Genomic DNA, 10,803 nt, shown 5'->3' with positions numbered 1-10,803 from the left:
GAACGGGCAAGTTCCATTTAGTCTTGAAAACAACATTAATTAGCGGGGCACACAAAAATAAAATAAAAACAAGCCAAGCATCACACAGTCCTTATCCCTAAATTCCTTTTCCCCTCTGTGTTTCATTCACTGTGTTCCAACCGCTCCCTACACACACGCATGCTGAGTGCCCACACAAACTACCATCGTAAATATATGACTATAAAACATGTGTCTTACTAATGGGATACCCAAGCTACATTCCTTGCCAAATGACGATAGTTTTAACATAAATTCAAATGATGTGTTTAGGTTATTTTCCCGCTTAGGCTACTTTGCGAACTGATAGTTCCATTTAGAATTGGTTAGCCTAGGCGGTAAACCCCCTTAAATATAGGCAGGTTCCACACTGAAAATAATATATGCAAAAACATTAGTTTGATAAAGAGCATAATTTCATCAGTGTCATTAAGCATAGGCCTACTCACCAAACATATGCCATTTCTGTAATTTATCACCATGTAGTGTGGAATTGTTAATCAATTTAGAAAACTTTAGGAACTTGACCTGTCGTTCACCTGCCCCCTGTTTTATAAACCTCACTAGGGTAGGGGGCAAGATTTTGACATCCGGATGAAAAGCGTGCCCAAAGTAAACTGCCTGCTGCTCAGGCCCAGAAGCTAGGATATGCATATGCTGGTAGTATTGGATAGAAACACTCTAACGTTTCTAGAACTGTTAAAAATAATGTCTGTGAGTATAACAGAACTGATATGGCAGGCGAAACCCCGAGGTCAAACCACCCCCCCCCCCCAAAACAAAAACAGCAACACTGTTTCCAATGGCTGTCATGTTTATTATAAGGCCAAGTCCTCCCAGATTGCAGTTCTTAGGGCTTCCACTAGATGTCAACAGTCTTTAGAAAGAGTTTCAGGCTGGTTTGTGGAAAAATGAGACAGAAATTGTAGTTTTTCAAGGTGGCTCCACATTATCGAACAAAAGGACCATTTGTGATGTAGCTGGGACATTTTGGAGTGCCAACAGAAGAAGATAATCAAAGGTAAGGCATTTTTTATATCGCTATTTCTGACTTTCGTGTCGCACCTGCCTGGTTGAAATATGTTTTTCAGGTGTTTGTATGAGGGGCGCTGTCCTCAGATAATCGCATGGTGTGCTTTCGCCGTACAGCCTTTTTGAAATCTGACACAGCGGCTTTATTCTGATGTATTACACTTGTGATTTTATGAAAGTTAAATATTTATAATTCTGAATTTCGCACTCTGCAATTTCACCGGACGTTGGCCAGCCCACAAGAAGTTAATCTGTGATTCTGGGTCTTATCCTGAGTCCTGATAGTGCCCTGGGACGTCCCGCTACCACTCATCGCCTCGGCTTTCAAGCCGCTCCAGGGGGCCACCATTTTCTCTAAGTTGGACCTACGGAACGCCTACGATCTGGTGCGGATACGGAAAGTGGAAGACTGCCTTCAACACAGCTAGCGGACACTACGAATACTTGGTGATGCCATTCGGTCTGACCAATGCTCCTGCTGTGTTCCAGGCCCTAGTTAATGACGTTCTCCTTGACATGATGAACCATTTCGTGTTTGCTTACCTCGACGACATCCTCGTCGTTTCCCGCTCAGCTTAAGAACACATTCTCCACGTCTGACAATCCTCCAGTACCTCCTGGAGAAACAGCTTTTTGTTAAAGCAGAAAAATGTGAATTCCATCGCTCCACCATCTCCTTCCTTCGATACATCATCGCTGCTGGTAATGTACAGATGGATTCCGGGAAAGGTGAGAGGGGTGGTGAATTGGCCCCAACCCTCGTCCAGAGTGCAGCTGCAACGCTTCCTGGGATTTGCCCATTTCTATCGCCATTTTATCCAGGGTTACAGCACCCTGGCCTCCCCTCTTTCAGCACTCACATCTCCCAAGGTCCCGTTCACAAGGTCCCCAGCTGCTAACCGGGGATTCCTGGACTCCGCTTCACCACAGCTCCCGTATTATTCCATCCGGACCCGTCCCGTGAGTTCATGGTGGAGGTCCAGGCTTTGGATGACGGAGTGGGGGCTGTCCTAGTTTTCTGCCCTGTACCTTAATCTGTATCCCTGCGCCTTCTTCTCCCATCGTCTTAACGCCATGGAGAGGAGTTATGATGTGGGAAATCGAGAACTACTCGAGGAGAAGATGGCATTGGAGGAGAGGAGGCACTGGTTAGAGAGGGCAGGAACATCCATTCGTTGCCTGGAAGGATCACAAGAACCTGGAATATTTCCGCACCGCCAAGCGTCTCAACTCCAGGCAAGCTGGATGAGCCCTGCTTTACACTCGGTTAAACTTTATCATCTTCTACCGCCCTGGGTCCCAAGAATGTTAAGCCGGATGCACTTTCACACCTTCATAGCCCCGTGGAGACACCCTTGGACCCCGAGACCATCCTTCCTACTTCGTGTCTGACAGGCTGCACTCATCTGGGGAATAGAGAACCAGGTCTGTGAGGCACAGCGTTCCCAACCGGACCCCAGATGTTTGTCCCGAACGCTGCCCCGCTCCCTGGCTCTGGAATGTGTTCATTCCTCCAGGCTTGCCTGCCACCATGGCTCCGGCCGGACCCTGGCCTTTGTGCGACAATACTTTTGGTGGCCCAAAATGGTTCCTGACGTCTTCACATTCGTCGCCGCCAGCACTCAGAATAAGACTCATCAGGCTGGCCTCCTTCAACCACTTCCTGTCCCTCACCGTCCCTGGTCACATATATCCCTGGACTTCGCCACTGGTCTCCCTCCATCTGATGGTGTTACGTTCCCCAGTTTATGTGTTGTAGTTTGTGTATTTGCATGTGTTTATTTTAGGAAATGGCTTCCTGAAATCCCTCAAGCAGCTGATTGGTCGATTCCATGGCTAATTGGAGAGCTGACCCCACCCCCTCGTCAAGACGCAGCTGTCTCCAATTACCCATTCATTCTGAAGCTATATAAATGCCAGTGTTCTGTTCAGGAGAGAGAGATTTGCTGGGAGGTCATTAGAGATTTGCTGGGAGGTCATTGCAGAGATTTTGCTAGAGAGATTTTGCTAGAGATTTTGCTGGGCTGAGAGTTGGTATGTTTTGTGAGTTTGTTGCTCAGATAGAGCTTATTTGATGTCCTTTGTTTCTTAGTTTGTTTGTGAAATTGTTTAATATTCTGTTTCATTTGTTCCCAGGGGGGAAGGGGAAGGCACCTAGGGAGTGCTTAGGCAAGAGGCCCGCGGGCATACATATACCCGTAGCATATTCGCTGTCTAGGCACACTAGGTAAGACCTGGGCGGACCACTCCCTTGTATTTTGGTTAGGGCACCAGGTGGTGCTAAATTAGGTAAGTAGTGGGTAGGCAGGTAAGATAGGAGAGGGGGGGCTTTGAGATTTACTTTCTTTGCTTTGGTTCCGTCCAGCCCCTTTTCCCCATATTACCGTGTGAAGGAATAAAGTCCTGGTAAACGGTACCACATTCTGCCTGTTGTCATTCTTTCTTGCACCTACAGTCCATACCTTTTTCACTTCACGGAGAGTTTAGTTGTAGCAGGGTGTTGCGTTCCCTCTTCATAGAGGCGTGCGTAACAGATGGCAACATCACTATCCTTATGGTGGTGGACAGTTTTTTCAAAGCCGTCCATTTAATATCCTTCCCCAAACAACCCTCAGCCAAGGAGACGGCCCAGCTCATGGTGCAGCTCATGTCTTCCAGATCCATGGACTTCCGGTGGACATGATCTCCGATCAGGGTCCTCAGTTCTCATCCCAGTTCTGGAAGGCGTTCTGCACACTCATTGGGTCGTCGGCCATACGTGTCCTCTGGGTTTCACCCCCCAGTCTAACAGCCAGTCGGAGCGAGTCAATCAGGACCTGGAGTCTAATCTTCGTCGTCTCTGCCAAACCCACCACCTGGAGCCTAATCTTCGTTGCCTCGTCTCTGCCAAACCCTACCACCTGGAGCCAGCAACTCGTGTGGGTGGAATGCATCCTTTCCTACTCGGCCACTAGGCTCTCGCCTTTCAAGTGTTCGATGGGTTATCAGCCCCTGCTCTTCCCTGAGCAAGAGGAAGCAGTCAGCATACCCTCAGCCCAGATATTTGTCCCTCGCTGTCACCGTACCTGGAAGCGAGCCCTCTTCTCAAGACCACCTCCAGGTATCAACAACAGGTGGTCCGACACCGGACCCCCGACGCCCCAGTATCGTCTCGGGCAGTGGGTATGGCTTTCCACTCAGGATCTGCCTCTCTGGTTGGAGTCCCGCGAACTGTCCCCCCATTTTTATGTGCCCTTTCCCCACCTCTAAGATTCTTAGCCCCTCTGTTTCCCTGCACCCTCCATATACAGTACATCCCACATTTCATGTATCAAGGATTAAACCTCTGCCTCACAACCCTTTGTCTCCTCTTTCCAGGCCCACCCCTGTCCCCCATCTCATCGACCGCCATCCGGCGTACACGGTGAGGCGCCTCCTGAGTGTTCGACCTCGGGTCAGGGGATTCCAGTACTTGGTTGACTGGGAGGATTATGGCCCAGAGGAGAGGTGCTGGGTCCCCGCTAGGAACGTCCTGGACCCAGTCCTCATCGCTGAATTCCACTGCCGTCAACCGGGTATGTGCCCAAGTAGGACACCAGGTGACACCCCTAGAGGGGGGTACTGTCACACCCTGATCTGTTTCGACTGTTTTTGTGCTTATCTCCAGCCCATCCAGGTGTCGCCCATTTTCCCCTGAGCATTTATACCTGTGTTTTCTGTTTCCAGTTCATCTTGTCTCGCCTAACAGCAAGTTTTTTCTTTAGTCCCTGTTTTCTAGTTCTTCCGGTTTTGACCATTCTGCCTGCCCTGACCCTGAGTCTGCCTGCCGTACTGTACCTGCCTGCCTGCCTGCCCTGACCCTGAGCCTGCCTGCCGTACTGTACCTGCCTGCCTGCCTGCCCTGACCCTGAGCCTGCCTGCCGTACTGTACCTAACTGACTCTGCCCTGGATTACTGACCTCTGCCTACCCTTGACCTGTTGTTCAACTGTTTTGTTAATAAACATCCGTGACTCGAACTGTCTGCATCTGGCTCTTATCCTGCGTCCCGATAATAGGTTTCTTCAAGTTCCACATCTGGTCTTATCCTGCGTCCTGATAGTAGGTTTCTTCAAGCTCCACATCTGGTCTTATCCTGCGTCCTGATAGTAGTTTTCTTCAAGCTCCACTGTTTGAATATTGTGTTCCACAATATTATATAACCAGTTGTTATTACGGTTACAATAAATCAATCTTAAAATAGCACTCGCTTTTTTATTGACTGAATATACAATAAATGGAGGAGTTTAGCGATTAGGATTTGTTTTCTGTAATTATTATGATGAATTAGGCATTGTTGCGTCCATAGTCCTATAGATAAATGTACCTATAGAACATTGACCTATAGATGTATAGATGCATAGACCTATAGATACATTTACCTATAGATGTATAGATGCATAGACCTGTAGATACATTTACCTATAGATGTATAGATGCATAGACCTGTAGATAAATGTACCTATAGATGTATAGATGCATAGACCTATAGATACATATACCTATAGATGTATAGATGCATAGACCTGTAGATAAATGTACCTATAGATGTATAGATGCATAGACCTATAGATACATTTACCCCTAGATGTATAGATGCATAGACCTGTAGATACATTTACCTATAGATGTATAGATGCATAGACCTGTAGATCAATGTACCTATAGATGTATAGATGCATAGACCTATAGATACATTTACCTATAGATGTATAGATGCATAGACCTGTAGATAAATGTACCTATCGATGTATAGATGCATAGACCTATAGATACATTTACCCCTAGATGTATAGATGCATAGACCTGTAGATACATTTACCTATAGATGTATAGATGCATAGACCTGTAGATCAATGTACCTATAGATGTATAGATGCATAGACCTATAGATACATTTACGCCTAGATGTATAGATGCATAGACCTGTAGATAAATGTACCTATAGATGTATAGATGCATAGACCTATAGATACATTTACCCCTAGATGTATAGATGCATAGACCTGTAGATACATTTACCTATAGATGTATAGATGCATAGACCTATATGTATAGATGCATAGACCTATATGTATAGATGCATAGACCTATATGTATAGATGCATAGACCTATATGTATAGATGCATAGACCTATAGATACATAGATACATAGATTCTCGCAGCCTTGTGATAATTTTTTTTTTTGTTGAGTACTCAAACAATCAAAGTAGTTCAACTGCCCATCCCTACTCACCGCTGTGTGTGTGTGTGTGTGTGTGTGTGTGTGTGTGTGTGTGTGTGTGTGTGTGTGTGTGTGTGTGTGTGTGTGTGTGCGTGCGTGCGTGCGTGCGTGCGTGCTCGTGTGTGTGTGTGCTGGCAATTACAACTTGCTGTGTTTAAACCATCAACTCACAGACAGATCACCTGAACCCAGCTAGAACCACCACATGTGGTTCACATTACAACATGACTCGGTTTACAGCTGGGTGCTTCGCACGCCTAGCTTCTCTGAGAGAAACCGATCCGTCACCGAGCCCCAGGCCGGTCTTCTCTCTCTCTGCAGAGCCTGGAGACCGGGCCCGTGAAGCATAGAGCAGCCGGTATAACGTAACAGGGTAGCGGTAGCCTACGTTAATAACAGCTAACGGACAAAGAGCAGTTTTTTTTATTCTTAGGCAGAGAGAAGGAGATCTGTGGATAGCGTTTCACTGCAGATAGGCGACCCACAGTGAGGGTTAGACAAAAATAGGTGGTTTGGTGTTTTAATAGGTTCTTCCATCCGGCTGTCATGTAGCTCTACACAGACAGGCTTCAATGAAAATACCTCGGTAGCTTTGTCCTGATGGGGAAACATCGCTCCTGTCAATCAATGTCTGTTACATTAAATCTTCCCTGCTCAGGAGGAGTGTGCATTTCAGAAAGAGTCTTCTTTCAATCATTTCAATCTAGCTAAGATTTGCATTGTGAAAAAATGCCTCATATCTCAAAGCCTAATGCTAAATGTGTCAGTACATTTATTAAACGTTTGTTTGCCTGGTAGGTTTGGTTATGAAGAAATCGATAATCATGAGGGTATGCTGCTGGCAGAACAATCTTCATAGCAGCAGCGGGGCTCTCTCTCTCTCTGTCTCTCTGTCTCTCTCTCTCTCTGTCTCAGTCTCTCTCTCTCTCTGTCTCAGTCTCTCTCTCTCTCTGTCTCAGTCTCTCTCTCTCTCTGTCTCAGTCTCTCTCTCTCTCTGTCTCAGTCTCTCTCTCTCTCTGTCTCTGTCTCTCTCTCTCTGTCTCTCTCTCTCTGTCTCTCTCTCTCTGTCTCAGTCTCTCTCTCTCTGTCTCAGTCTGTCTCTCTCTCTCTGTCTCTCTCTCTCTCTGTCTCTCTCTCTCTCTCTCTCTCTCTCTCTGTCTCTCTCTCTCTGTCTCTCTCTCTCTGTCTCTCTCTCTCTGTCTCTCTCTCTCTGTCTCTCTGTCTCTCTGTCTCTCTGTCTCTCTGTCTCTCTGTCTCTCTCCCCAATCTCTCTCTCTCTCTCCTCTCTCTCATCCCAATCTCTCTCTCTCTCCCCTCTCTCCCAATCTCTCTCTCTCTCTCCCCCTCTCTCCCAATCTCTCCCCCTCTCTCCCAATCTCTCCCCCTCTCTCCCATCCTCTCTCTCTCTCTCTCTCTCTCTCTCTCTCTCTCCTCTCTCTCATCCCAATCTCTCTCTCTCTCTCTGTCTCTCTCTCTCTCTGTCTCTCTCTCTCTCTCTCTCTCTCTCTCTCCCCCTCTCTCCCAATCTCTCCCTCTCTCTCTCTCTCTCTCTCTCTCTCTCTCATCCCAATCTCTCTCTCTCTGTCTCTCTCTCTGTCTCTCTCTCTGTCTCTCTCTCCCTCTCATCCCAATCTCTCTCTCTCTCTCACACGGCTGACGGACTCCATTGTCAAGCCGTCTGCACTCTGCAGCCAAGACAGAGGCTCCTTATCACCACTACAGAGTACCGTATGTTCCCCCAGCTATTGGATGCAGTGATATGTAATCCATACCAGAATGATTTTAGGAACACACAAACAGGTCGGCCACATATAGCTAACTCGTCCCAATTCATCCTCATTCACACAAATGACAATACAATTGCTGCTGCTCGGCCTTGGAAACATGCGCGCACACTTGGAGACACACGCGCGCACACACAGAGACAGAGAGAGAGAGAGAGAGAGAGAGAGAGAGAGAGAGAGAGAGAGAGAGAGAGAGAGACAGACAGAGAGACAGAGAGAGAAAGAATTGAATTGTGAGAGAGAGACATAGAGAGGGAAGGTGACTTACATGCATCTGAACCCGCTGAAGCTTCGCTGTTCTGGCCGTGCGCTCCGGTCCCGTTATATCCCGGTATTCCTTTATCCAAAACCAGATCAGTATGCAGCACACTGCTCCCCTATTCCCCTGACGACCCAAACACACAGACACACAATCCACAGAAACAAATCAAAAATAAGCCCAAGACTGCTGCTCTCTGCTTTCTCCGCTCTACATAATATCCACCATGGAGAAAGAAACTAAATATTTCCGTTTTCAGTGATTCGGCGATATCCCTTTTAGCGCTGCGGATTAGGTTACACCCCCAGAAAGCGATAGCATTCCGTTCTTCTTCTCCAGCGGCAGGTGAGGTGAGCTGGTTTTCTCAGTCAGAATATGGTTTCCCTCCTCTCTTCGGTTCAGTCTCAGCTGTTAGCTTAGTGGTGAGAACAACGCTTCTGTAGCCCACAGTCGGCTCTTCTCGCTCTCTTTGCTCTTTCTCTCAATTCAATTTAATTTGCATTATATTTAAGGGCTTTATTGGCATGGGAAACGTTTGTTTCCCCCTCTCTCTCTCTCTCTCTCGCTCTCTCTCTCTCTCTATCTCTAACGGTATCTCTCTTGCTCTCTCAGCATCCAATAGAAGAGAGCTCGCGCGCTCAGAGGACACCGCAGTAGTGGCACCTTCGAATGAAACCGTATACACCGACACCAGGCTCAAATCCCTCCCTCTCCCCTCTCGTCTCCCTCTCCTCCTCCTCCTTTTTCCTCCAATTTGGGTTTGCTAATTTATTCGACACGTGGGGAGCTGCACAAAAGGGGGACCGAAGGAAAAGAGAGTCGAGCAGAGCTGAGAAAGGAAAGAGAGAAAATATTGGGGTTTGGTGCCCCCCAGCTCCGCTGAACGGAAATGGTTTTCCGTTTAAATTCAGACAAAGGAGCGCGTGCCTTTCCCCGAGTTGCATCCGAGTCAGCTGATCGTTATGTTAATAATGACTACCATTTGGAAGTGTCATAGGATTGATTAGCTGGCTTTCAGAGCCATAGATATAGGACCCCATTAATTACAACATGAGACCATAAACAAAAACATGAGATACTTTACCCATCAAACATCATTATAATGCAACCTGTTCACATCACACATCATGGAAACTAAGAAATGTCCTTGTTTTTGAAAGAAAAACATTTTTTGTCCATTAAAATAACATCAAATTGATCAGAAAGACCTTGTTAATGTTGGAAATGACTTTTGAAGCTGGAAATGGCTTATTTTTAGACGTACAGAGGCCCATTGTCAGCAACCATCACTCCTGTGTTCCAATGACACGTTGTTTTAGCTAATCCAAGTATACGGTCTGGCCAAGCCCAGCTCTCTCCTGTAAACTGTCTGGCCAAGCCCAGCTCTCTCCTGTAAACTGTCTGGCCAAGCCCAGCTCTCTCCTGTAAACTGTCTGGCCAAGCCCAGCTCTCTCCTGTAAACTGTCTGGCCAAGCCCAGCTCTCTCCTGTAAACTGTCTGGCCAAGCCCAGCTCTCTCCTGTAAACTGTCTGGCCAAGCCCAGCTCTCTCCTGTAAACTGTCTGGCCAAGCCCAGCTCTCCTGTAAACTGTCTGGCCAAGCCCAGCTCTCTCCTGTCAACTGTCTGGCCAAGCCCAACTCTCTCCTGTATACTGTCTGGCCAAGCCCAGCTCTCTCCTGTAAACTGTCTGGCCAAGCCCAGCTCTCTCCTGTAAACTGTCTGGCCAAGCCCAGCTCTCTCCTGTAAACTGTCTGGCCAAGCCCAGCTCTCTCCTGTAAACTGTCTGGCCAAGCCCAGCTCTCTCCTGTAAACTGTCTGGCCAAGCCCAGCTCTCTCCTGTAAACTGTCTGGCCAAGCCCAGTTCTCTCCTGTAAACTGTCTGGCCAAGACCAGCTCTCTCCTGTAGACTGTCTGGCCAAGCCCAGTTCTCTCCTGTAAACTGTCTGGCCAAGCCCAGCTCTCCTGTAAACTGTCTGGCCAAGCCCAGTTCTCTCCTGTAAACTGTCTGGCCAAGCCCAGCTCTCCTGTAAACTGTCTGGTCAAGCCCAGCTCTCTCCTGTAAACTGTCTGGCCAAGCCCAGCTCACTCCTGTAGACTGTCTGGCCAAGCCCAGCTCTCTCCTGTAAACTGTCTGGCCAAGCCCAGCTCACTCCTGTTGACTGTCTGGCCAAGCCCAGCTCACTCCTGTAGACTGTCTGTCCAAGCCCAGCTCTCCTGTAAAATGTCTGGCCAAGCCCAGCTCTCCTGTAAACTGTCTGGCCAAGCCCAGCTCTCTCCTGTAAACTGTCTGGCCAAGCCCAGCTCACTCCTGTAGACTGTCTGGCCAAGCCCAGCTCTCTCCTGTAAACTGTCTGACCAAGCCCATCTCTCTCCTGTAGACTGTCTGGCCAAGCCCAGCTCTCTCCTGTATACTGTCTGGCCAAGCCCAGCTCTCTCCTGTAGACTGTCTGGCCAAGCCCAGCTCTCTC

At 47.8% G+C, this 10,803-nt stretch overlaps 1 protein-coding gene across 1 annotated transcript in view; it reads right to left on the bottom strand.

Annotated features, from left to right (window-relative positions):
* The window catches only part of LOC135544020 (protocadherin-16-like), a 279,018-nt gene extending 270,021 nt beyond the window's left edge, over positions 1 to 8,997 (bottom strand). Inside the window, 1 exon segment of the mRNA XM_064971357.1 lies at positions 8,345 to 8,997. The gene's annotated coding sequence lies outside the window, so the exon portion shown is untranslated.
* Positions 8,998 to 10,803: the final 1,806 nt, after the last annotated feature.

This window comes from Oncorhynchus masou, chromosome 8, assembly GCF_036934945.1.
Source record: "Oncorhynchus masou masou isolate Uvic2021 chromosome 8, UVic_Omas_1.1, whole genome shotgun sequence".
In the NCBI taxonomy this organism is placed as follows: domain Eukaryota; kingdom Metazoa; phylum Chordata; class Actinopteri; order Salmoniformes; family Salmonidae; genus Oncorhynchus; species Oncorhynchus masou.
This window is presented reverse-complemented; position numbering and strand designations above follow the sequence as displayed.